This window comes from Anguilla rostrata, chromosome 13 (assembly GCF_018555375.3).
Source record: "Anguilla rostrata isolate EN2019 chromosome 13, ASM1855537v3, whole genome shotgun sequence".
In the NCBI taxonomy this organism is placed as follows: domain Eukaryota; kingdom Metazoa; phylum Chordata; class Actinopteri; order Anguilliformes; family Anguillidae; genus Anguilla; species Anguilla rostrata.
The window spans coordinates 23,489,143-23,513,719 of NC_057945.1; the positions used below are offsets into that span (position 1 = coordinate 23,489,143).

Sequence of the window (24,577 nt, forward strand, 5' to 3'; positions counted from 1 at the left end):
AGACAGACTCCTTACTGACCTAAACCTTAAAAAATGCATTCTAACAGTAGTCTCCACAGCTGAATAATTAGATTGTCACTAAAGCTGATCATGCAAAGAATCATTTCAAGAGTTTAGCAGTGCTGTCCACTTTGAGAAACAATCCTGAAAGCTCCTGGCACCAATCTCAGCTCCTTCTCAGGAAAACATCATATTTTAACCACAATCTAATGGAAAATTTGCTTCACTACTACTTTATTCTGTGACTACTACATCTTTCAGGGAATAAGTAAATTGTAATACAGTATCTACGGTGGTTCAGAATATCAATTCATTGTGCACGGACCTCCAAGAGTCATTTATGATTATTGTGCACAATAAAGTGCAGTGTATATCTATGGTTAACATCACACAACTCTGTAGGACTTCATAGAACAGTACTAAAAGAAAGGTACTGCTCCCATTTTGTATCACAGGCAATTTGCCCCGTGGCTGTACTGCATAAGCAGGGCTAAGCACCTGAAGGCCGAGCTCTTGAGCATCGGAGCATGAGAGGCAGCATTATGAAATACTATGCCCATTAGCCCATTATATACTTTGCTCAGCTTTTATAGGTGACTGAAATAGACCACAAGAACCATTCCTGTGAATTACCCCTAGTTTCTAAGTTAATGCTCTCCTGACATATATCGCAGTTGATAAAGACAAACTAATCAATGAGATGTTTAAACTGCAAATGTGAAACTGGTAAGCTTATGTATGATTGTGTGTATAATGTTAGCTGAAAAGAAGTGATTGTTGTGATAATCATACATTAACATTCGAAAGATAAGTACTGTATCTACTCAGAGCAGTCCCCATGCAGTTTTTATTTAGACATTTATAAGTAATATGTACATGAAAAGATTCATTTTTGTGACTGTTTAATTTTTGTATGCTTCAACCATTATGAGTAAACATACACACTCGTGTGAGGATGAAAACATGTTATTTAATGATAAAGGATTCTGAAAAATGATTCCATGAAAATTTACCATTGCTAGTGTAGATACGAGCTAATGACAGCAATTATGTTAGATAGTTATAGTACCGATTAACCCCCTTACTATTATGAATATTTATTACCAGTATCTGTATTTTCAACACACATTATAAGGTACAAGGATTTTGTTTTTCCACTGGAGTGTTCTTTTGTAAAGAAACTCTTGGGGACTTTTCAGTATTCACACAAATAAAAGGCGGTAAGTCAATTATCTTTCTGAGTTTATCTTGTCTGTTCATGTGATCAGTGGCCACCCCAAGTCCTGCATCACACTGGTGGAGAATACAGGCATAGCACCCCCTGGTATACAGACAAATTTATTTATTTATTTATTTATGGACCATTTAAAAAATTTTGTATTTAAGAATTTTTTTTAAACTATGCACTGTAAGAGGCAACACAACCAGAACAAACTTTTGAGACACCAGCAAGCCAGCACACCTCTCAGCCATCTCTACAAACTCTCTGGGTCCCATCCTTACGTGAATGTAGAGGCCTGCCTCCTGGACTACCTGGGAAACCTCCTATGCCTGGTTGCTGAGGCCTATCCCAGTAGGGACCTGAATTGGTGGTCCATGGTGGATCTGGGCCCCTGCCTGGGTTGGGTGTGGTACACCGAGGATGAATTTGAAGAGGAAGAGGTCTGGGCAGAGCCTTTGTGTGTCAGACATGGGTCCATAACATGAGTCATGTCTTAAGGTACACGAGACGGTACTGTTGTTATCCCTATGGGAAAGTGTGTTTCACTAGGTCTAATTTCTGTCTTGCATGTAAGCACACCAAGACAAATTCCAATCAAAAAGGTGGAATGGAATTGAATAGGCTATTGCTTCCTTCCAGGGTTTGGAGCTAAGGGGGAGAATATCTGACAGGAGGAGGGGAGTTGGTGTGCTGTCCAACAGGGATTAGTACTGGCCCTATAAACAGCTAGATTAGCAGCTGGGGCCCATTGTCACCAGCACAGCAACTGTTCATTGCCTAATCATTGGGCCTTATAAAAGACCTTGCTCTTAGCTCTTAGGGGGGGAGCTTTTCCCTACATGGCTGCTGTTGTGTTTGGGCTGTTTCTGTTTGTTGTGGACTTTTTCCCCTGCTCTGGCCTGCAGTGGTATTTTATTTATTTATTTATTTATTTATTTATTTATTTATTTATTTATTTATTTATTTATTTATTTTGGTTCCCGGATTTGCCATTTCTTGTTTCACAAAGGACTTTTTTCAGTTTTTGGAACAAATAAAAGGTGCCAAGCCAATTGCATTTTTGAGTTTATCTTCTCTGTTAATTGCATGATCAGTGGCCAACCCCCCCCCCCCCCCCCCCCCGCCTTTCATCACAACACATCTCTGGTCATATTCAGGGTCTTCCAAATATTACACACGTGTAAATCATCAGTGGGCCTTGAGAATTTTTTTTTTTTTCAGTTAAATCCAGTTAAACACAATTTCACAAATTACATGCATTATTATACGTGCATTTTTCTCATTTAAGTAACATTTAATTAAATTTACCACTGTTGAATTTGTGCTCATGAACTTCAAATAGATCCTGGCATGATTATGACCTTTTTATGGGGGACCTCTTAAAAGCCTATTAATTGCTATTTAAAAATGTTGGAAAAAGATTACAAGGTCAATTGAGGATTAATAGGAATAGTCTGAAGGAAGGACTTGCCTTTAATATAGTTAAAGCATTAATGTACATTAGCACTAAGAAATTAATAAACAATCTCATAATGACTTTTTACACTGCTGTTGGAATAGTGTTATTTTTACATCAAAGTAAAAGTTCACCTATTAGAACAGTGACTAAACAGTGCCAGTTACATAATTTGAACATCATTTAGTCTGAGTCGTTATGCTCACATATTGAATTGAAGTCCAATTTCCACTGATGTAAACTCAAGTCTATAAAAAAGCCTGCATCAAAGATGTGAGGGTACACTTCAATTTTAAATAAAAGCATTTCACTCATACAGTATGCATTAATGGTAAACACTACCTTCATTTCGGTTAGAAGGAGTCAATGCCATATTATCTAGTTTATAACTGTGAGAATATGAATCACCATCAATATTACAGAATTACTGTAATGTATGGTTAATATTATATTATTAATCGATATTATACTAAAATATTATATTATTATAAATTATCTGACTGAAATCATGTCAGGATGTAAAGTTTACAACTGAATCATTTGGCCGATTCTTTTTTACCCAAACCACTTTCAACAAGTGATTGTATGATCAGCATAGCAGGATGCATACTACTCCGTCTCTCCCTGACCTGCTCCACCTGCAGCAGGGTCATGTCTCTGCAGACAGTCCATCGTTCAAGGCCATGGTTACATAATGACATGCCTTGAAAAATAACAGAATGACTTCTGTTTTACAGAAACACCTTGTGTGAGATCCCAGTCTTTGGCTCCTTGTAAATTCTTGTTTGGCAAAATTCACAAAATCCAGTTAGTTATGTTTTTCAGGTCATATGTGCACCAGCATCATCGGACATTCTTTTTTGTATCTAAATTTAAAGGCGGTTAAATCCATGACAAATGATTCAGCATTATGTGATCATCTGTTAGCATCCATAGTCTTCAAATATCCCTTTATTCAACCCCCCTTCTACTTCCTGTTTGTGAAGAACGCAGGGAAAAGCCTGTTAGGCAAGATTGTCAGAACTGGTAATGTTAACCTTTCCCTGATGTAGACATGCGATGGCTTGGCCCAGCAGCACTGCACCCCCACCCCCCCCCACCCTTCCCCCTCCACCACCACCCCCGACGCCCATGGGTAAGGCAGTGCATTGCAAGACATCTCTCTGGTTATCCTCAGAGTCCTCCAAAGATTACACGCTTGCATAAATTATCAGAGGACCTCCAGAATATATATATATATATATATTTGATTATTAAAAATACATAATTGAAATTGGTCAAAAAGATAAGATCCAGTTGTGCACGTGGACTACTAAATGTAGCAAGGACTGGAAGCAGGTCTCATTTATAATTATGGCCATCAATCATGTATCTTATAATTAAGAGTGGAAAAATACGCATCCTGCAACTAGAAGACTGAAAATGAAGATGCCATTCTGCTGAAACATTTTCCTGACAGCAAATTAACAGCACAGTCTGAGCAAATAAGGCTTAAAGTGCATGCTCTGGCACTAATTTACCAAGGCACAGTATACTGTACCCTATACCCAGTTGCAATTGCCATCCATTATGGTCACTTATTAAAAGTATATGCAAACAACTAAAATTACACGGCTGTACAAATGCAGTTAAAAATGCAGTTTATGTTGTCAAATAGCTCATGAATTTAACTGTATTTACTGGTTTCTGTAATGGCTCTAAGACTGAATTGACGAATGCGCTGAATCATGGATAACCTCTATGGTCCATTTAAACATTTTACAAAGTGACAGGAAAAGGTCTGTCTGGAGTAACAGCCACGCTTTCAAAGATGGAGCACAAATATATTCCATAACCACACAATAAATAATATTCAAATACTCAATGAATGTACAGTACACATCAACTGAGGTTAAGCAATATATTGTTGGCCAACTGAGGCGTACAATTTCCATTTATAAAGTGCCGTGGGAAGGGTAAGGCAATGCAGCTCTCTACATGTGTCTCACAACCTTTACGTGGAATGAAAGATTGTACTGCCCTTCAAAGAGATATTTTTTTCCTAGAGGCTGCTGCAGCTCCAGCTCCCAGAGCACAAGGAGCTATAGCGTCCCCCTCACCTCCCCCAAAACCACACCACACACACACACATACACGTATATATATACACATAGGCATCATTTCCAGCTTGCATTGCAAAACACTGAAATAGTTCACTTGCCTGTGATAATTCTGACACTTTGTATTACAACAAGACAAGTAACCTGAGAGCAATGTCAGATCAGATCTGCATTAACAATCAATGTCTGCATAAATGCAACACCCCAGATCGGTATGTTTCTGCTCTTCATACCATGAAAGCCATTAATCCCGATGGAAATGTAAAATCTTTTTGTTAAAATTTCCCTGCAATACGTGATTTGAATGATTACTTGTTCTTTTTTTTTTTGCAAGCAAACTCAGGACACTTTTTTATTGGACACTGAACTGTTTTACAGTCAAACATATGATTTTAATTTGATTTAAAAAATGTTTTTTTGTAATTTTGTAAAACTACGTATATCAGTTTTAAATGAATAAGGTGACCTGAATATATAGCAACATCAATAAACAACATGTAAATGGATTACAGATAGTAAAAGCGAAGCAAGGATGGTAATAATATGGGTAATTTATAAAAAAACATTATAAATGCTGCCATGGCATTAGGAATTGACATGTCAGTTGGTTTTCTGACTGAACGACATTAGTTACTGGGGCAATTTTTGTTGTTGCCATTATATTTGCATTTAATTAAAGTGATTCATAAATTAAATATAACTGTGGTAAAAACACTACTGCTCATCTGTATTCACGGACAAGTGGGATACTACCTGGAATCAGTGTGCAATTTTTTATTTTTATGTAGCTGGATTTGAATATATGATTTTGTAATGCTGTATTTTCTCATGTAAAATGATAATGTAGAGTCACAGTGTTAAAATAAGAATACTAAATTAATAATTTAAAAAAGTTGGATAGTACTGTCTCTTCTCTATTGGCTATCAAAACTGGCAGGTTACTCTGAAAGTCTTTAAAAAAGAAATAATGTTGGACTTCTGATGTAGTATGGTTATGCTGGCTAAATTTAGTTCAATTAAGTATTATTTTGATCATTTAAAGATCAAATCTTTTTAATGCTACAGAGGAGGAAACTATGTAGGTGTACGGCTTGGATCTGTTTTATGCCCATTACAGATAAGTATTGGGCATAAAACAGACAAAAGTAAAAAATATACATAGTGAGATTCATTAGCCAGTCAGAAGAAGGGGAACCAGAAATAAAAATATGTTTCTCTGGAATAACACTGCCTTTCCCCTTTATAAGCAAATAATCCCAGATACACATGTGTATGGTAGTGTTCGGAAATCACGAAATTGGAAGATGTTTTTAATTGTCTTGATTCTGCAAAGTCAAATTGAGGAGGAAACTTCATAGATCTTTGCATTGGTATCTTATGACTGTAATGCAGGCCTTAACACCTCATTGCTTGTTGTATAATATGTAGTTACCTGAGCACTATTAAGAAGCTCAATATTTTTCATTTGGGAAGTAATGATGCTGGTTCTCTGCTTATCCAGACACATTAATTAATGTCACATTATCACAGGCTCGGAACCAAATAAATAATACAACATTAAAACCTCTGGAGCTTTCTCATAAATCTCCAGTACAAAAAAAAGAAGTATTTTCCCCAATTTTACTCAATATTTTTCAATTAAGTCTGCTGAAGACCAGTGAAACTGTAACTGCGAAAGTCAAGTACAAAGCATTGCAGGAGTTAAGTTAAATCTGTGCCTAAATGTTACTAGAAAGACCCCAAGGGATTGTACAGTTCGTCTGTTTACTAGAATCAGACATATACATTTCAATGAAGACTAACAGTATATGTACCCATCAGCATAGAATTAATGTGTATCTGTCTGAGTCGACCTTGCCTGTCCCTTTGGGAACTCCTCAATGCCTCAGCCTTCCGTGAGTGTCCCTCTTCCTTATCTGAAACCAAGAGGGTTCACGGCATTTTTGAAGAAAGCTGTCTCTTCAGTGATTCATTGTCCTTGAGAGCTATACTGATGACTTGCTAACATCCACAACGCCCATGGGTGTTGCTCTTACACTGGCAGGCTGCATTGGGGGCTGGCTATGTGTAAATGCCACTTTCTTCCATTAATACACAAGTATGATTCTAAAGCAATCCACATAGATGGTCATACAACTACTGCTCAACACACTTTAAAGTTTAGAATTTTCACAAATGTATGCATCATATGCTTACAGAAAAGCAAACTAGTGAAGGTTAATAAAATTTCCATTTAATCCAGGTGTATACCATTTAAGACTTCTCCTTGTTAAAGTTTAACAACTAATTGTTTTTATTTCCTTTTCAACACCATAAACAGAATGGATAGGTGACTCATTTAATTGTGTGAGGCAATGCACGTGAGAAAAATTAAAAACCAAGGGCTGGTTGCTTACAAGCAAGCAGTGCACTTATCTCATATGACCAGACAGTCCAAAAACACAAAAAGACAGCAGTCTCTGTTGAACAGAACAGCTTTTGGCATCTATCTCTTCAGAGATATAGCCAAACAAACATTGGCAATCAAAGTGATGATAGTTATTTCTAGATGCCTGGGTTTGATGCTTCAATTAGTTCCACTTTGCTTACTGTAGAAAGTGTCTGTCTGTCCCATGCTGAATAGTGTAGAGTAGGAAACTCTGATGTTGCATAATGGACATGAACATTCAGAAATTCTGGAAGCCTTACTTAATAGGCTTGCATGGCAATAGTTTATCCGCAGGTCATTTGAGCAAATGCTTGACGGTGTTTCGTGGCCATTGTCCGTTGCTCCTGCTCTACTTTTGGGTAAACACCTGTCTTTGCCCTGGAGCTGGCTTTCCATGGCCTCATTAAATCACTTTTACTGAAGTTTGCCAAATGCGCATTGCACCTTACCCCCTTGAATCCAGGAATCAAGGTCTTCAGCTTTTAAAACAGTGTTCCATATATTCACACCATGTGCTATTATTTGGTTTGGAGAAAACGAACATATTTGCAGGGCATTCTCATTGCTGCTCTTTGTAGCATAGTGACAGTATTTTATAATAAGGTGCAATGCAATTATATATACTGACAGGTGTTATGGACACACTGGTCTGGTGGATTTCATTTGGAAAACTATAAATGACATATTTATATATAATACAAAGCTAAATTATTTAGCATTTTTGTACTGCAGATACCCAGATATTCAGCAGATAGTGTTTACATGTTGAAGGGAGGAGAGTTTTCCATTTTCGTGTGCACCCCCACAGATGTGTTGCAGTATCAAAATGCCTCTCTTTGGATACTGATATCACTTTTTGAACTGTTCTGTTTTTTAATTACTCGCTATTTACTGGCTAAAAGGTTCTATTGTTAGCTCTCACAGATGTCTGGCTCCGACTGCTCCATCAGACTTTTTGAATCGATTTGGGCACTCCCTGGCCCAATGGCCAGATCCTTCACACATAACACACTGATCCTTCTGTGCTTTCTGTTTGTTTGCATGTCGCGTTTGCGGCGGCAATTCTGTGTGTTGTGGTTATTTCTACCACAATACTGACAAGATGAGCAAATCAGTCAAGGGTACATACACAGCCTTGCAGCAGGGCCTCTCCGTCTCCAGGCACCGAACCTCCCAAGGACAACAACAAGTTTGAAATATAGCCAAGAAGCCTGCAGCCTATAAGTGTGTCTATGCACGTGTGTGTGTTTCTTTTCTCTCTGTCTCATGTGCATTTCTAGAAGTCCAAACTGGTGAGTCTGGCCTTCCTCCTCATTCTCCCCCTGCCATCCTGAACTGGGAGGCTTGGCCTTTCACCTCATTCTCCCTCTGCCATCCCGATAAAGTGGAACCGGCTATGACACCATGTTGCCCAGGTCTCCGAAAGCAATTGATAGATTAAAAAATTATTTATGATTTAAAGCCTGTTTAGACTAAGAAGCCACCAGGTGCTTATGTAGTATTTCATGTTAGACTAGACATAGCCAATCGTTTACTTTTTTATATGAATGGACACAGCCAATCATTTCCTTTGTTAAATATTACTTTATGCTCTATTGTTAAAACAATTTTTGTTTATGAAAGCAGGGACTGCCCCTGCTGTCTTCAGTTTGGCCTTATCCACCTTGTTGCGTGTAGGTGCCGGACTCTTTCTGCAGAAATAAATCTTATTTCATATATGATACACCTCATCGTGCCTGGCTATTCAAAGGAGGGAATTTTCGCTGCCGAACAATGCTCAGATTAAAATGTGTTCTGTGCTACATGACACTGAATAAAGAAGGTTAACATCTCAAAGACAAAATTTTAATTTCCCACATTCCAGCTTTAACAAATTGAGTGCTTAGCATATCCCTGTAGAGAATGTTTTTGGTCTGACATCAAAAGACTGGAATGGATATGGGAATTATGTTTTATCTTAACAAAAGAAAAAAAAAGTCTCCAGCACATTTGATTAGACTACTGCATCCCTTTGAAGGTATGCATATAGATAAGACTGATAAGATAAATCACTAATATTTACATAGCCAGATCTGGTTTAGATAATTTCCAGAATCATTTCTTTTACTCCACATAGAGTTCACATCACCAGCATTTTCAGGGGTTTACGTAACAACAGAGCCGCAATAAATATAATTGGACATTTTAAAAAGAACTCATTTTTGAGCCAAAATAATATGTATTTACTTTTCATTGTGTGTGAGTAGCAGTGTCGTGTAATACATAGCATAGCGTAGTCTGCTAATTATGCATATTGTATGGAGTATGCATAATTAGCAGACTACGCTATTCATCTTATTGACACAGTCCTAACATAATCAAGCTGACGGAATTATTTTTTTTGTATTAACTCAGAGCTGAAGCCTAACATTTAGAGGATTCAGTGGAAGATGACACGAATGGGCTTGGTACTGTACAAGCGATTTGGCAATTTGTGTTTTGTTCTTAACGCCGACTAACATGCTTCTTCTCTCATGGAATGACATCAGTGACAGGGCAATCCATAGCATTACTGGGCCATTACTAATCTTGAAATTCTCCCAGGGGTGAGGGGGTGGGGCATTGAACTGGGCAACAAAGGTGGTATTCAAGGAAAGAGAAAAATGTGAACATCCATTTAAAATCTTTCCAGAGACAGGTCCCAAAAATGTTGATAAAATCTGAAGTGCTGTTTCAAGGAGGCGAACCATTTCATTTTCCATTGAACTATATTATTCCTACAAATGATTTTTCCATGTAAGAAAATGACTACCCTTATATTGTTAAATATAAATTTTCCTTTCATAACACTGTTACAAATGTTTTGGGTTTTTTTGTGTTGTCAAAGCCTTCTGTCACAAATATTTTCAAACTGACCAAGACATTAGGGGGCATATATCAGGACAAATAATGGGATTAAACTTAAAGTTCACTAAACTGAATTATAAATAGACTCATGTTCATTATCTGCAGATTCTGCATGTGTTACAGTTCTGTAGGCTCCAGTGATCTAGCTTGAAAAGGTATGAACAATTTGCATAGTGACATGAGGTCAATGATAGCTAACTCCCGTGTGATGTCAAAAAGAATGATTACTCTGACTGATCATACATATTCTTCTCCATTTAAAAATGGAGTAAATGCCTCTGCAATTCTTTGGAGACTGATGCATCCTAATTCAATTTTCTCCAAGAAAACTCAACCCTGTTAAGGATACAAGTCCCAGGAGAGGAAATTCACTTCTCGTGTTCCACAGAAAGAGCCATCACGGTCTCTTACTTGGGCATCTGATATCTAGTGCTTTGTAGTGAATTGTGCAGCACAAATCAACTGGTTTCCAGGTACGTGTGCTTGACTAATTGTCTTTGGCTCTGGGGTGTTTCTGGTGCTAACCCCAGCTATTTATCACCACAAAACCATAATAGAATCCAGTGCACCTGAAAACTAAAGAATATTCTCTTTAGCTGTTGCCTATACACCAGTGATATGCAGGTTGACTGATAAAATCAGAGGACCCTGTGGGTCACAAAAAAATGTTATTCTGATTAGGCAAACGAGAGAGAAATCTGTAGAGAAAATTATGTTATTCTACATCAAATAAAAATATATTTGTACATCTTTATTTTGATGTCTGGCATGCATTATTATTAAGCAGTGCTGGGGAGTAGTGGAAGTACATGTAAAGAGGTTACTAGTTTAAGAACATATATAGGCATAGACAATATAGGTCCATGCAACTGTCTCGAGTTTGCATGTGGAACATTGGCTGAATGCCATTCTCTGGACTTGTGGACTCGTGGACTCAAAGGAACAGCTTAGGTTGAAACTGTTTTTATGAGTCCTGACTGTCTTGTGCTGACTTTCTGTGCCCTCTATCTGCACTCTTAGTATGACCACATCACTGCAAAAGTACATTGAGAGTATTACCCTATATCCAGTCCAGGTCAATGACTGAAGGAAGTATGTGTGGGTGGAAATATGTTTTTGTAGGTAACTGCCTGCTCTTTTTTTTTTTAAACTTCAAGCACTTGTTTGGCTACTGTAAATAGTTTTGCATGTCATTTCAATCATTTCCCACTGCTTTGCATGAGATATTTTGGTTAATTTAATAAATTCATGTTTTTTTAAAGCACTTGATCTGTGATTTCTGCCTTTTTTCAGATTTTTTGTGATTTTCAACAACTTTCCCATGACTGCTCCCTGATTTAACTCACAATTTTCTATGACAAACGCCCAGCCTTATTCATAACGGTGTGAGCCTGTAACACAAACAACATATTTCCTCTTCTCACTCACCCCCTCATGTCATCGTCCTTTCAAAAGTAATTAGAATTCACTTATTTCAAAGCTGTTCTGCAAACATTTACACCCATCAGTGCTCCCCCCGGCTGTTTACAGTTCCTACGTGCCTGGTTCAGGTGGTGGGTGATTGGCCTCTTCCTCTCTTGTCATTTAATGCTGTGCTTCGAGTCACCCGTCATGTGTTGGGTGATGTTAGAAGTCTTGTCCCATTTCACCCTTTCTATAGCACTTAAGCTGATGCAGTGAGGTTTGGGGCTGGGTAGGCATTAGTTCTTAAGAAAGCCAGATTTGCTTTTAATGAAGATTGATAATAGCAGAAGCATTTTGGACTATAATTCTATGTCGAATAAATCTCGTGTTCACAGACCTGACCACATTGGTGATTTCATCTTGATGTACAATAGCCAAATCCATTCCACCACTAACTTCACCCCTTTCTACCATGGTCAGCTGCCCATGGACCTGATGCTGGGCCTACCCTCCATGGAAGACGCAGCCATTACAGAAGCATGGTTTCAGGGTCAAGAGGTGGTTGCAGTGGGCCTATCAGCCGGCCTGGGAACAAGCTGGGAATGTGGCGGACTGACTGTGATTACTCGGCAAAATGACCATGAGTTATAATTTACCAGCCTATGTACTTAGCCCTGAGCATGTTAAAGGCAGTGACTGTGGATTACATCAGAATATGCTTTCTACCTATCCACTAGCAGCTAGACCACTCAAATCTGGAAGCTCCTTCTTGCAAGGTAACAGTGCTAACCACTGAGCACTGCGCTGCCCATTTTCTCATGCTGAATGCTGCTCCACATTTCCTCCCTTAACATAACATCTTAAGAAAGACACAACACATTGAAAATCAATGCAGAGTGATGACATCCTTCTGTGAATCAGTAAGCCATTATTGCTCTCCCAAATGCGGCTTTCTTTAAAGCCTGCAAGGCAGTTAACCATGGCTGCTTGACTATTAACATGATGGCTGCACACATCCCATTCCATCTTCCCTCGCAGCAGTGGTAGGATCCATGATGAGATGCATTTAGTTTTAGTGTTGAAGGTGACATGTGATGGATGTGCCCGATTGTATTTTTCTGTGTTACAAGGTCTATCTAATTAGAAGCACAGTTAAGCAGCTGGATCTTGTGATCTCTTGGAGCAGCAAATTGTGATGCTGAAGGCTACAATTGCCTTAGCTCACAGCTTTGATTGATAGCAGAAAGCTGTAATTGACCCTGCAAATTTGTTCAATTATTGTAATCTGCTAGTGCTCTGGTCTTTTCTCAGTACTTCGAAATGCACAAAAAAAATATTAAATTCCAATTAATTAAGCATTCGTTACATTTGGGCTAATTTAAAGAAATCCAAATAACAAACTAACCAATACACAGTAACAAACTTTTTTATTGCAGTCATTAAACTGTCGTGCTGTTGTCATTTTTAGATGGATGGTACACATTGAGAATTGTGGAATCATCAACAATCACACCAGCATCAGCCATATTATATCCATGTTTAGAGAAGGGTAAAAAGAAAATACAAGATAATTCTGTTATGAAAAACGAGACAGTTTTTCTGATCTGGCCTTCATGAGACAGGAATAAGATGAAAAATCATGTCCATATACATATATACACACACATCACACAAAACATGAATAAGACAGCAGGACGAGGCCATTTCCAGCCTATCACGTCAGCACAAATGGAAGACATGGGCAGCGTTCTGTGAGCAGACGTAAAACATTTAATTGCACTGAGTGGCTGCACATTGCCAAAAATATTTAGCAGGCCTCCTTGTCAGTCTTTTCAGCGAAACAAACACAACTGGCATGCTCTAATGCACAGTGAATGCCTCTGATTGTGGGCTGAGCTTGAGAAGGATTTGCACTGATATCATTCTCATGCCTCACAAAAAGTGACATCTGTTCCAATGATAGGACAAATCTGAAGTGCTTCCAGTGAATATCTTTTCAACCTTTCTCAGTTTGCAGATGTATTTTTGCCTTGTTAACATAATAGCCATCGTTTCTGACCCAAAATCAAAAATAATCTATGGCACTTATTCATCCACCATTTTCTCTTCCAGAAAAGCTCAAAGTAAAGTATCTTCCTTCATGTATTAAGCATACTGAAGGATGCTGTGATTTTAGCTTCACCTCATGAGCATCTAAATAGCTTCGCAAGATGGAGAGGAAATACAGCCTCCAAGTGGTTGTAAAAATATACCACATTTTAAGAATACTCTGTTTTGCATGTAAGTATTCTTACAGTATACTTGTGTGCAAAATAACCCAGGGGTATGTGGCAATGCTGAATAAACATGAAGCCTTAGGTTTGGATTTATTCAACACTTATATCAACCTTTATTCATCTATTTACTTCTAAATATATAAAAGTGCTTGTTTATATTTTTTCCTTCACCGTTTGTCGAGTTCAGTAGTCACAAAAATAGTCTGCCAAATTGCATTTTTGAAGGGACTTAAAGAATTCTTGCCTTTATCTTTAAGGTAAGAAGTTACCAAGGGAGCACAAGAAAACATCAAACTGAAAGTCCAGGCAACACAATTCACAGCACCTTACATCGATACAAAAGACATAGTCCTCATTGGCCAATATGTTTTGATGTTGTTATGTGCTGTATGTCATGTTACATGTATTTTCCTTTAAATAGCTTGCAGAAGCAGGCAGGACTGGAAAAATTAAGTAAAAGATCAACTCTTTTACCACATTTCTCTTTTGGGATTCAGACATCTTGTCATTGAAAAAGTTAATGAGCAGCCAATAGTTTCTATATCACTTTGAACCACAGTATGGAGATGTACTCTAAGTAGGCTACGTGATGTTTTTCCCACAGGAATGTTTCAAATGCTTTTTCAAACTTCTGCAGCCACACATTTTTAACAGTACAATTTGGATTAACTTTACCATATTCTGCTCAAATCAACATTTCTTTTTAAAGGGATAGTTCCTTTTCAGAGGTTTTTTGATATTATTTTGGTTTTAGCGTATGTATTTGATTGATCAGGATAATTTGGGGGTTTGTGGTCAAAAGCAAAAACTACACTTTACACTTTAAGTAATTCCTAAACAATTTAAATGTTATGTTTCCAGAGGCTTTACATACGAAGAGATTAATTTTCTAGTGTTAATTCACAATTATGTGAATAATTGTGAATTAACACTTATTCACACTTATTCCAAATCTTTGAAACATGTTGGAGGTAGTGTTATGGCTTGGGCATGCATGGCTGCCACTGGAACGGGCTCACTAGTCTTTAATGATGATGTGACTGCAAACCTCAGCAGCAGGATGAATTCCACAGTGTACAGAAGCATCTTATTTGCCCAAGGTCAAATCAATGTCTCCCAACTCATTGGATGGTACTTCATCCTACAGGAAGACAATGATCCCAAACATAGTCCATAATTGAAATTAATGGCTTTCGTGGTTGAATGCTAAACAAAGTAGGAAAATGTCAAAAAGTACAGAGAAACATTTTCGATTTTGGTATTCTCATAGGATATGTTGACGATACTGAAAAAAAGAAGAAAATTACTTGTGTTATCCAGCAGGTAGCCCCTGAAGTACAGGCCTGGCAGAGCATCACCAGAGAAGATACTCAGCACCTGGTGATGTATATGGGACATAGCTCAGGAGGTAAGAGCGGTTGTCTGGTTGTCGGTTTGATCCCCTGCCCTGGGAGTGTCAAAGTGTCCCTGAGCAAGACACCTAACCCCTATTTGCTCCCAATGAGCTGATTGGCGCCTTGCATGGCAGCCTTTCACCATTGGCGTGTGAGTGTGTGTATGAATGGGTGAATGAGAGGCATCAATTGGATATATAGATAAAAGCGCTATATAAATGCAGTCCATTTACCATTCAAGCAGTCACTGCATTCGAAGTATATGCAACAAAGCCTAAACATGACTACCTTCATTTACATAGCGTTAATATGTCCCAAACATTATGGTGCCCTGAAATGGGGGAGAGGGGAGGGGTTCAGTATAGAAAGTGCTGGAATTTCTAGAGTGTGAAACCAAAATGTATAAATATACCCTTTAATAAAAGTTGAAAATCTGTACTTGCTCCACATTTGTTTGTTTACGAATCTAAAATTGTACAGCACAGTACAGTACAAAAGAAAAAAAGGCTTTGTCCCAAACATTATGGAGCTCATTATATATGTGTGTGTGTGTGTCTGTGTGGAAAGTGCACCCTTTAACCAGCTTCTAAAACTGCAGTTGTGGCACCATGAGAAACAACATTTGCATTACCAGAAATGATAATACAGTATTAAAAAGCTAGATGGCAAATCACAATCACTTCCATTATTGTGAGCAGTTCATTTTCAATCAGCGTGCAATTTTTAGCTATTTCCTGTAATTTAGCAGTCCGCCATGCCTGATATGTACAGTAAATGGTGGCACAAGTCAGCCAGCTAGCCATCCAGCCGGTTTCCATAGTGATGAGGGTGAAGAGGGGATTAGGAGAACAGTATGGAGAGAGAAGATTGCAGACACCTGCTTTGCACAAAACCAGTACACGCATGAAAAGGGCTCTATTGATTCCCTCTCAACCACATGCCAGGGATTGAACAACTAGTTAAATCCCAGAGATTATTACAAAAATATATAAATAAATAAAAACACAGAAATTGTTGACGATTAGAGTTGATTTGAGTTTCCCATGTCAGAAAACAGTTGCTAAGAGCCTTCCATTTGTTACAGTACTCAGAACAGACTCTACATCTACAGTAAACCAACCAGTGCAATATGTTATACATGCAGCTTCATTGGAATCTTTCCATGCAATGTGTACACTCAATAATAGTTTGTTCCCATTGCAAAAAATAAATCAATAAAGATCCCAAAATCTGTATCAGTTAATGATCAGGCTTAATAATCATTTATTCCTCCAAAGCCTTAAAACTGTTCAGCACATTGTTTAATGTACATACAATTCTGAAGGATAATGTTTTAGCTTAACATGACTGAAATAACATTTAGAGGCATGTCAGATGTCTCCAATTACAAGAAAAGTCAATCATCCATCCATTTGTAAGTCAACCCGTTCTGCTCAGCTTGCCTTCATCAGCAACTTGTAATAGGTAGTGTACTCCTGTACTAAGATATGTTTCTTTTAGGCAAATGGTGTAAACAAAAATACCACTTTCAACATGTCTATCAGGCACAGGTAAGATACAATGTGAAAGAACGTCAAGTACAATGTCATTGCTGGTGGAGGGGGAAAACTCTCAGAAAATCAAGAGTGAGAATGTAGACAGTAGTAGATAGCATTTTGTCTTTGGACTATGTTTTTTGGAATACTTTTGTGTTTGACGATATAAACATCTGTAGAGTTAATTGCCAATGGAAAGGAAATCTGTACAATCCCCACCAATGAATGTAAAAACCTTGCAGATTTTTTTAGAACCTCGTTTATGGCATGTTTCCTCTTTTGGTGTGCTTGTGAATACTAACATTTTTCATATCTAACAATATAAAAAAGAAGTGGCTTTATGAGCTATGTAGGGTTTGGTTTCCAAACCTGAGAAGATCTGCATAAGCAATGGAATATCTTCTATCAGTATACAAGTACAGTACGGTTGCCAAAAATATAAATTCCTACATCCATCCTTTTGAAATGATCCGTTTACTTCTGGACGGCCTTGCACCCCAGTGCTCTCTCCATCAGGCAGTCTCCCCACTCTCAGAGGCCTCTCTCCCAGTGGGTTAAGTTTGAAGGGGGAGGTTTAAAATTGAATCATTACATGCCTAATTAGCCTGCCCAAACGTATATAAGGGGAAACGTCAAACACCTGCTTAGGTAATCATAATGAGGCAGTGATAAACGTGGTTCACAAAGCAGAACCAGAAACCAGAGCACAATGTAAGAGGTGAAAAGTGGACATATTCCCTCTGGATGAAGTGAACTGTGCCGCAAGGCTAATGGAACAGCCTATAAAGCAATAAGGAATAAGTGTACATGCATACAGTGGGGCTTTCTGGCTGCTGAATACTATTTTAACTGTCAATTGTCTCCACTTAAAACAATGGTCTACATATGGGTTGGTATAATGATATTTTGAAGGATTTTAACACCTTTACTGGTCCATGTTTTTATGTGAAAATCTTACAGATAATTGTGCCCATTTTTGTTCACATGACAGTGCACTCAAATGGATATTCCTGGAGTTACACGGTTGTGATAGCTTTCTTCTGATGATGCCATTTCTGTCTCTAAAAGGATGTGCAATTAGTTATTAGAACTACTGTTTGAGATTACATGAAACAGATTTTTATTTTTTATTTTAATGATTGTCTTCTGTCCTCTGAAAACACGCAGTGAAAAATGGCTGCACACAAGAGTGGTAGTTAGGGAACAATAGTATATTTATTATTCAGAAAAACATTAATACTACAGAAATTATATAGTACTGTTTATACCATTCAGAAAGGATACATATAACTTAACAGAAGAGAAGAGAAGCACTGCAAAAATGCCCCAACAATAAAATGAAGAAAAAAAAGCTAAATATCTGAATATCTGTTGAAGATGCCATGCCAGGACAAAAATTGTGATATTGATACCAGGATTTAAAAATAACGACGATTGAAAGTTCTCCATAATTGTGACATTCAGGATGTGCAGACCCTTCAAGGGGTGAAAGCCTCCAGTGGTCTAAGAAACACAAGTTGAATGTATCTGATTTGTATGTGCGTGTATGTGCGTGTGTGTGTGTGTGTGTGTGTGTGTGTGTGTGCGTGCATGTGTATATATGTGTATGGAGGCTGGGCTGACTGTATTTAATTCCTCTGGTGCATGCTCACCATGTAAGTTGCTGATAAGAGCAGTCTCCCCTGCATTGAACTTTAATACACTATATATTCCTCTTGACTACACAGCCGTGGCAGAGTCCACTGATGAAATTCAAGAGCTGGCCCAAGCTGAGAAAGTTTTAGCAAATGTATTCGTGGACAGGAGCAATAAACTTAGTTTGCTCTATGACTTCTATTTACAAAATGCTCCTGACCAGGAGAGGATAGCCAGATGGCACTGAGATCTCCTTAATGATTCATATCGATCTCCAAGACCAAAATATACGGTATATCTCAATCTAGAGAAGTCCCAAGAAACCGTTTACTAAACTTTTATTGTGAGTTGAACTCCACATACATCACAAAATGTAATTTGACGTCAGATGGAATATTTTAAGTATGCCTCAAAACTGCACAGCACATCATGCCTATTTTCAATTATGTTTTCTCATCCATTTCTCTTTTTAGGTCCTGTAAGATTTCAGGTAAGATAGGAAACACTACCCGTGCTGTTAATAAACAAAACTTTTCTTAGGCACTTTCATTGCAATTTTTCTCAAATCAAACTCACTCCTGCCATAACAGTTCTTTCAGGAGAAACAGAGGGATTTGAGATTGATAAGAGGCGTAATGGAGATCTTGAGGTTACTGAGAAAATAAAACAGCTGAAATGTTTCCTTGCACTGATCTGTTATGATTTATATTTGTAGAGTCGACTCACTTGTTTTTATGTCACATTTTAACATGAGTGCATGCCATTAGGAGTATGGCATAAGAGTATCAAAGTGTCAATAATAATAATAATAATAATAATAATAATAATAATATGGTTTTGGTAAAACACCCATTAGTTTGGGTTTAAGAAATGCATTGGTACAAGCAACTAAATTCTTGTGTTACCATAAAATTTGTTTGAAGGTTAAAGCTAACTTACACAAAATTAACGCCACAAATATATGGTTTTCCAGGAAGCATTTTGCAAAGATAATGTAATCAGTTTATTTGAGTATAATGGTAGTATGGAAGTCTGAAAGGTTTAATCAGACACAAGGCATAGATGATGTTTTATAAATATTCAGGGAATAGGCTGAAGTAGATTGCATGCAATTTACTTGATTTTTTGCATGGAATTGGTCAGGTCCACACAGTTTGTCAAATGTACCATTTCATTTGGTTTGTTTGAAACTGAACATTGGATAGAAATGAGACCTGATTCCTGACAATTTTAGTGATTTTTTCTTCTTAAAGGTGCATGAATACCCTGTCCTTGATTGCTGTGATGTTTATATCTATGAAAATAATACATCTTCATATATATCTTCATATAAGAAAATGACATCATCCTCCATTATACAACATTTCATGATAACAACTTGAATACCATACTTACTACTTATCATAACTAACCAGCATTACAGTATTTGAGGCAAAACAGTGAAATAATATTTGGAAGCAATATACATGTATATGCCATGGGGGCATTGGTGGCCCAGTGGTAGAGGTCCCGCCTGCCATGCTGGCGGCCCGGGTTCGTATCCCGGCCAATGCCCCAAAATCCAGCCACTGGGTATGTGTAAGTCAGTGCATTTGTAGTGCCGGTCCCAAGCCCAGATAAATGGGAGGGCTACGTCAGGAAGGGCATCCGGCGTAAAACATATGCCAAATCAAATATGCAGATCAGGATGATCCGCTTTGGCGACCCCAAACGGGAACAGCCAAAATAAAAAAAATTAAACAAAAATACATGTATATGCCATGCAAGGAAACAATATTTGGACTGATAAAGACAACAGTGATGTCTCATGATTGCATTGATATTTTAAAGGCACATTAAAGGCCAAACCCCATTTCTTAAGCCCCCATGTGATTAAGGACGCAGACTCCATAAAAATATGAAATGCTATTAGAAATTGTTCCTAAACTGCATCTGTAAACAAAGAGAAAAATGTCAATCGCTTTCATGCATTATGGCATAGACCAAACCATAGATGTAAAGGCCCACTTTGAAGCAGAATAATAAGAGGCATTTTTAGGGGTTAAATGAATCAGAATTAACCTTAGAACCCTAATCTGAGTACTTAATGGAGTTTTACAAAACTTAATGAAGCCTTTTCTAGCAGCTGCCATGGAACCATCCCACAGGAGCAAAGAGACCGAGACCGACTGATCTGTTGCCTAGCAACAAATCTACAAATATTATAGCTACAATATTTATTTATTCTTTCTTTGGCCTATCACCTAGTAGAATTATGTTTACTGAATATTTCAGGAAGACAAAAAAATATGCTGTCCATCAGATGCAGTATACCATTTAGTTTCTTCATACAAACATGACAATTCAGTCAACTGTCACATTATCTGGAGGAGTAAATCAACATTTTTCAGGGAAATTGCAGAAGAGTAGTAGCACAAATGCTACCTATCAGATTTGGAACTCTCAACAAGAAATATTTTATTTTTGTTTACCAAAACATGCCAAATCATTGAGCAGCTGAACTATGGTGAGCAGACAAAAATCTTTATCTTCAATTTATGTTAGTCTTTTATCAGGCAGTCTTAGAGAGCCTTATCAGATACGGCATCACAGCTTGGTTTGGTAACCTTTCCGTGCAACTGAAGTCCAAACTGGTCCGATTGATGCAGACTGCATAGAAGATTATAGGGGAAAGACAGCATCCATTCTTGCAGTCTACTTACGAACAGGCTACCCTGAGGCAAGCCAATAGGATAGTTACTGACCCATCCAAAGTTCTACATGCTGAGTATCAGCTACTGCCCTCTGGGAGGAGGTTCAGAGTCCCTTGTTGCAGATTCAGTAGATTTCAAAATTCATTTATCCCTGTGTCAATAAAACTTTTAAATAGCAGCAGATAAGAAAAGGACGAGGCCAGGATGGATACTGTAGCATCTTTGTTCTTATTAAGGTGATTTGTGCAGATCTTTGCTTTTATTGATGTGTTTGTTTTTCTGTTTATCTATAGGTGCTTTTAGGAAACTTGTTGTATGTTTTTATTCACTAACATCTTTGTATGTTTTTTGTATGTGGAATGTTCGTCTTTTACGGCTGCAGCATGGGTGAAAGCCCAAGCCAAATTTTCCACTTTGTGGGACAATAAAGTTAATCTTGAATCTTGAATCTTTATGGATAACATGAAATAAAACTCGCAAAAATATGAGTTCCTTTTAATGTTTTGGTAAATAGTGGAAATTTCAGTCATTTGCAGATCCCACATGTGACCCATAGTGCAGTGCAGGCTGCTATGAATTCAGGATCCCCAGAAAGCCATTAACTCCAAATATCCAAATATATTCAGTTCCGTCTATCTCAATCACACTGAGTGGGGGAATCGGGTAGAACACACCCACAGGTAAAACAGCATTGCCCATTTATAGAGTGCTTGTGTGTCTATAGAGTCAGCTCTATGTTTTTATTTATGAGAGAAAAAGGTAAAGGCATGGTGGTCATCCTTAGCAACATCTCAAATAAGGGACTCAGGGAAGGTTTCGGAAAATAGATCATGGGTTGACCACATGGCATGTAGCAGTAGGGATCCACTCATCAGACCATGAATTGGACACTAATTACCCAACCATACTGATTTTTATCACTAGAGGCCTAGTTCTGACACTCTCTGACCACCTTTCACTCTGATGGATGCTACCATGGGCAAGCAACATGAAATATCCAGTACAATTAAGAATAATTAAATGACACTGCAGTCCCCAATGTCAACTGATGTTGATTTATTAACTTGAAAATCCTTCATTATGATTAGTTTTGTGGGGAAGTTCCTCAAATTACCATTAATTGCAACAGTAATATCAATCACTGTTCACCCATCTTATCTTCATTACAGTACATGGGCACAACATTTGATGAAAATAAAATACTGAACTTCAACCATCTCTCATTGTGTACAGGGTTAATTGCAAAAGTATTCACGTGGGATCTTCTTGTTGTTTTAGAAGGGGCAATTTTTCAATGATGAAGGAAAATATCCTAGCAAGCCTTCCTCAGTTCATATTTGTATTACAAAGCAATAATTTTACTAATTTTAATAAACATTTTGGAAACAAATGTGGACTAATCAACAAAACTAATTAAAAGCACATCAACTTCATAGAACAATGATTTTACAGGATTTGAGGAGACGGTATAGCATACTGTGCTAGATGGAAAGAGACTGGAGTGCCTTAGAGAAGACCCTATGCACATATTCCCTATTGAATTATTCTGGCTAAATTCATCCTCAGACAGTGCTACAGTATATGGCACAATGTGTATTCCCTGCAGCGGCCTCCAGACTTTTTTTGTTTCTTTCAAGTTGCTGATATCTCTCAGCCAGTGGGCTGCAGTACACCTCCTTCACCGTCCCTCTTTCATCTCTCAGATCTGTCTACGTTTTGCTATGTTTGCTTAACACCATCTACAGCATGCAACCTGACAAACTGCTGATGCATCAGATTTAACAACATCTAGGTCATTTCAGGGAGGCAGCACAGTGCAAATCTTTGAGTATTTGAAAATGTGCAAATATCATTGCAGACTGTGTGCCTACATTAAATCAATTTAGCAGGAATTCTTCAAGATATTTGACAGAGCCTTTTTTGTGCTGAAATATGCCTTCTTACTGTTATGTAAACACTGTCAAAACATACATATTTTAGTAAAAACAGCACATATTCAAAATCAGTTTGGGCATTTCTGTTCTTTTACTATACAGGAGACTGCGTAAATAAATTGCAATCATAATGTTACATTATACAACATCAAAATGGAAGTGATTTATCCTTGCTTTGCCTTTGTAATCTGGAGACAAATGAGTCTATGGCACAGTTATGAATAAAATATGTAGATTGTTTGTAATTAGCATATTAATGACTCATTGCCATGTTAATCAGTTTATTCATGAGGAAAAATAAAAGGATGTCAGAAAAAAGGCACAGACATGGATGTCAAAGCCTTTAAGATATGCCCTCAGCATTACAACACCAAATCCAAAAACACACAGGTAATTAACATTACTGATGTCACAATGAAAAAAAAAAGAAATGCACTTCAATATACAGTGCCTACTGCATATATACCATATTTTGATACAAGTGTTCACAGCATGTTTTAATCAGGAAAGGGATAGTGACAGGTGACTATGTCAGTATCTTGCATGCAGAAGATGGCAACAGACATGTTTACCAGACCTTTTCCAATACAGCACACTGCATTACGTCAACAGCTAGACCCAGTGTGATTCAGTCTTCATCAGCATGTGACACTGCTGACACAGACAGCCATTTTGAGTCTCCTCAAGTAACAGGCATCCCACACCACAGATCAGTTCAACATGCCAGGAGCTGTTTATTGAAACATGGACTCATATTATTTCAATTACTGTCATGTTTGCAAGGAAATAGACTGATTATTTTATTATTTTGTATGGACTGCAGAAAGCTGTGTAATTTTTCTTCTGCAAAAAATCTGTAAAATGAATGCCCAGTGATCATTTCAGAAGTTAAAAAATTTTGACCAAGAAGTCAGACTATTTGAAATCTTCTGATTTGAGGTGCATTAGAAGAAGAGAAGACAGATTAAGATACAACGTCTTACCACATTAGTGTTAACATGTGATTTACTCATGCTGCCTCCAACACTTTACCAGGAATGATTGGACAATGGATCCTTGAGCCATTTGTACCTTTCATGAGACGTTAGCCTGGCGTTTAATTTTTGGCTAAGTGCAAGTGTTACATTTTGTCTGCTATGTCACTTCAAGAACCACCCAAATAAATTCACAAAACTGTGGCTGTGGAGAACACTTCTACCTCTTCTGTGCATTTGTAAGTCAAAATGAAAGACAAATGTTGAATGAATCCATGCCATTGTGATTGATTACACCATGAGATTGATCACACCAAATGACCAAGATGACCTAATTTGATTGAAAGGATGCATACACACATTTTCATAAAAAGTACCATACTTATTAATTTTAACATAAACAGAACTGAGCTAAAATATTTATGACACCGCTAGTCCTTGGTTTCTCAATGTAGAATTTACAGCACTTTTTATACATGGTCCCCCCATTTCAGGGCACCATAACATTTTAAACAAATGGCTTCACAGGTGTTTCTGGTTAGTCAGGTGGGTTCAATTGTGTCCTTAGTGCAGCTATACAAGAGCTTTCAGTATCTAGTCTAGATTCTAGGCATTTGTCCACATGACTAGTGTTGTACAAA

The 24,577-nt window shown here is 37.7% G+C and overlaps 1 long non-coding RNA gene across 1 annotated transcript in view; it reads right to left on the reverse strand.

Annotated features, from left to right (window-relative positions):
* Positions 1-22,954: 22,954 nt before the first annotated feature.
* LOC135237432 (uncharacterized) overlaps positions 22,955-24,577 on the reverse strand; it is a 36,668-nt gene continuing 35,045 nt past the window's right edge. Inside the window, exon 3 of the long non-coding RNA XR_010324824.1 lies at positions 22,955-23,692. This is a non-coding gene — a long non-coding RNA (uncharacterized LOC135237432). The remainder of the gene's footprint in view (positions 23,693-24,577) is intronic.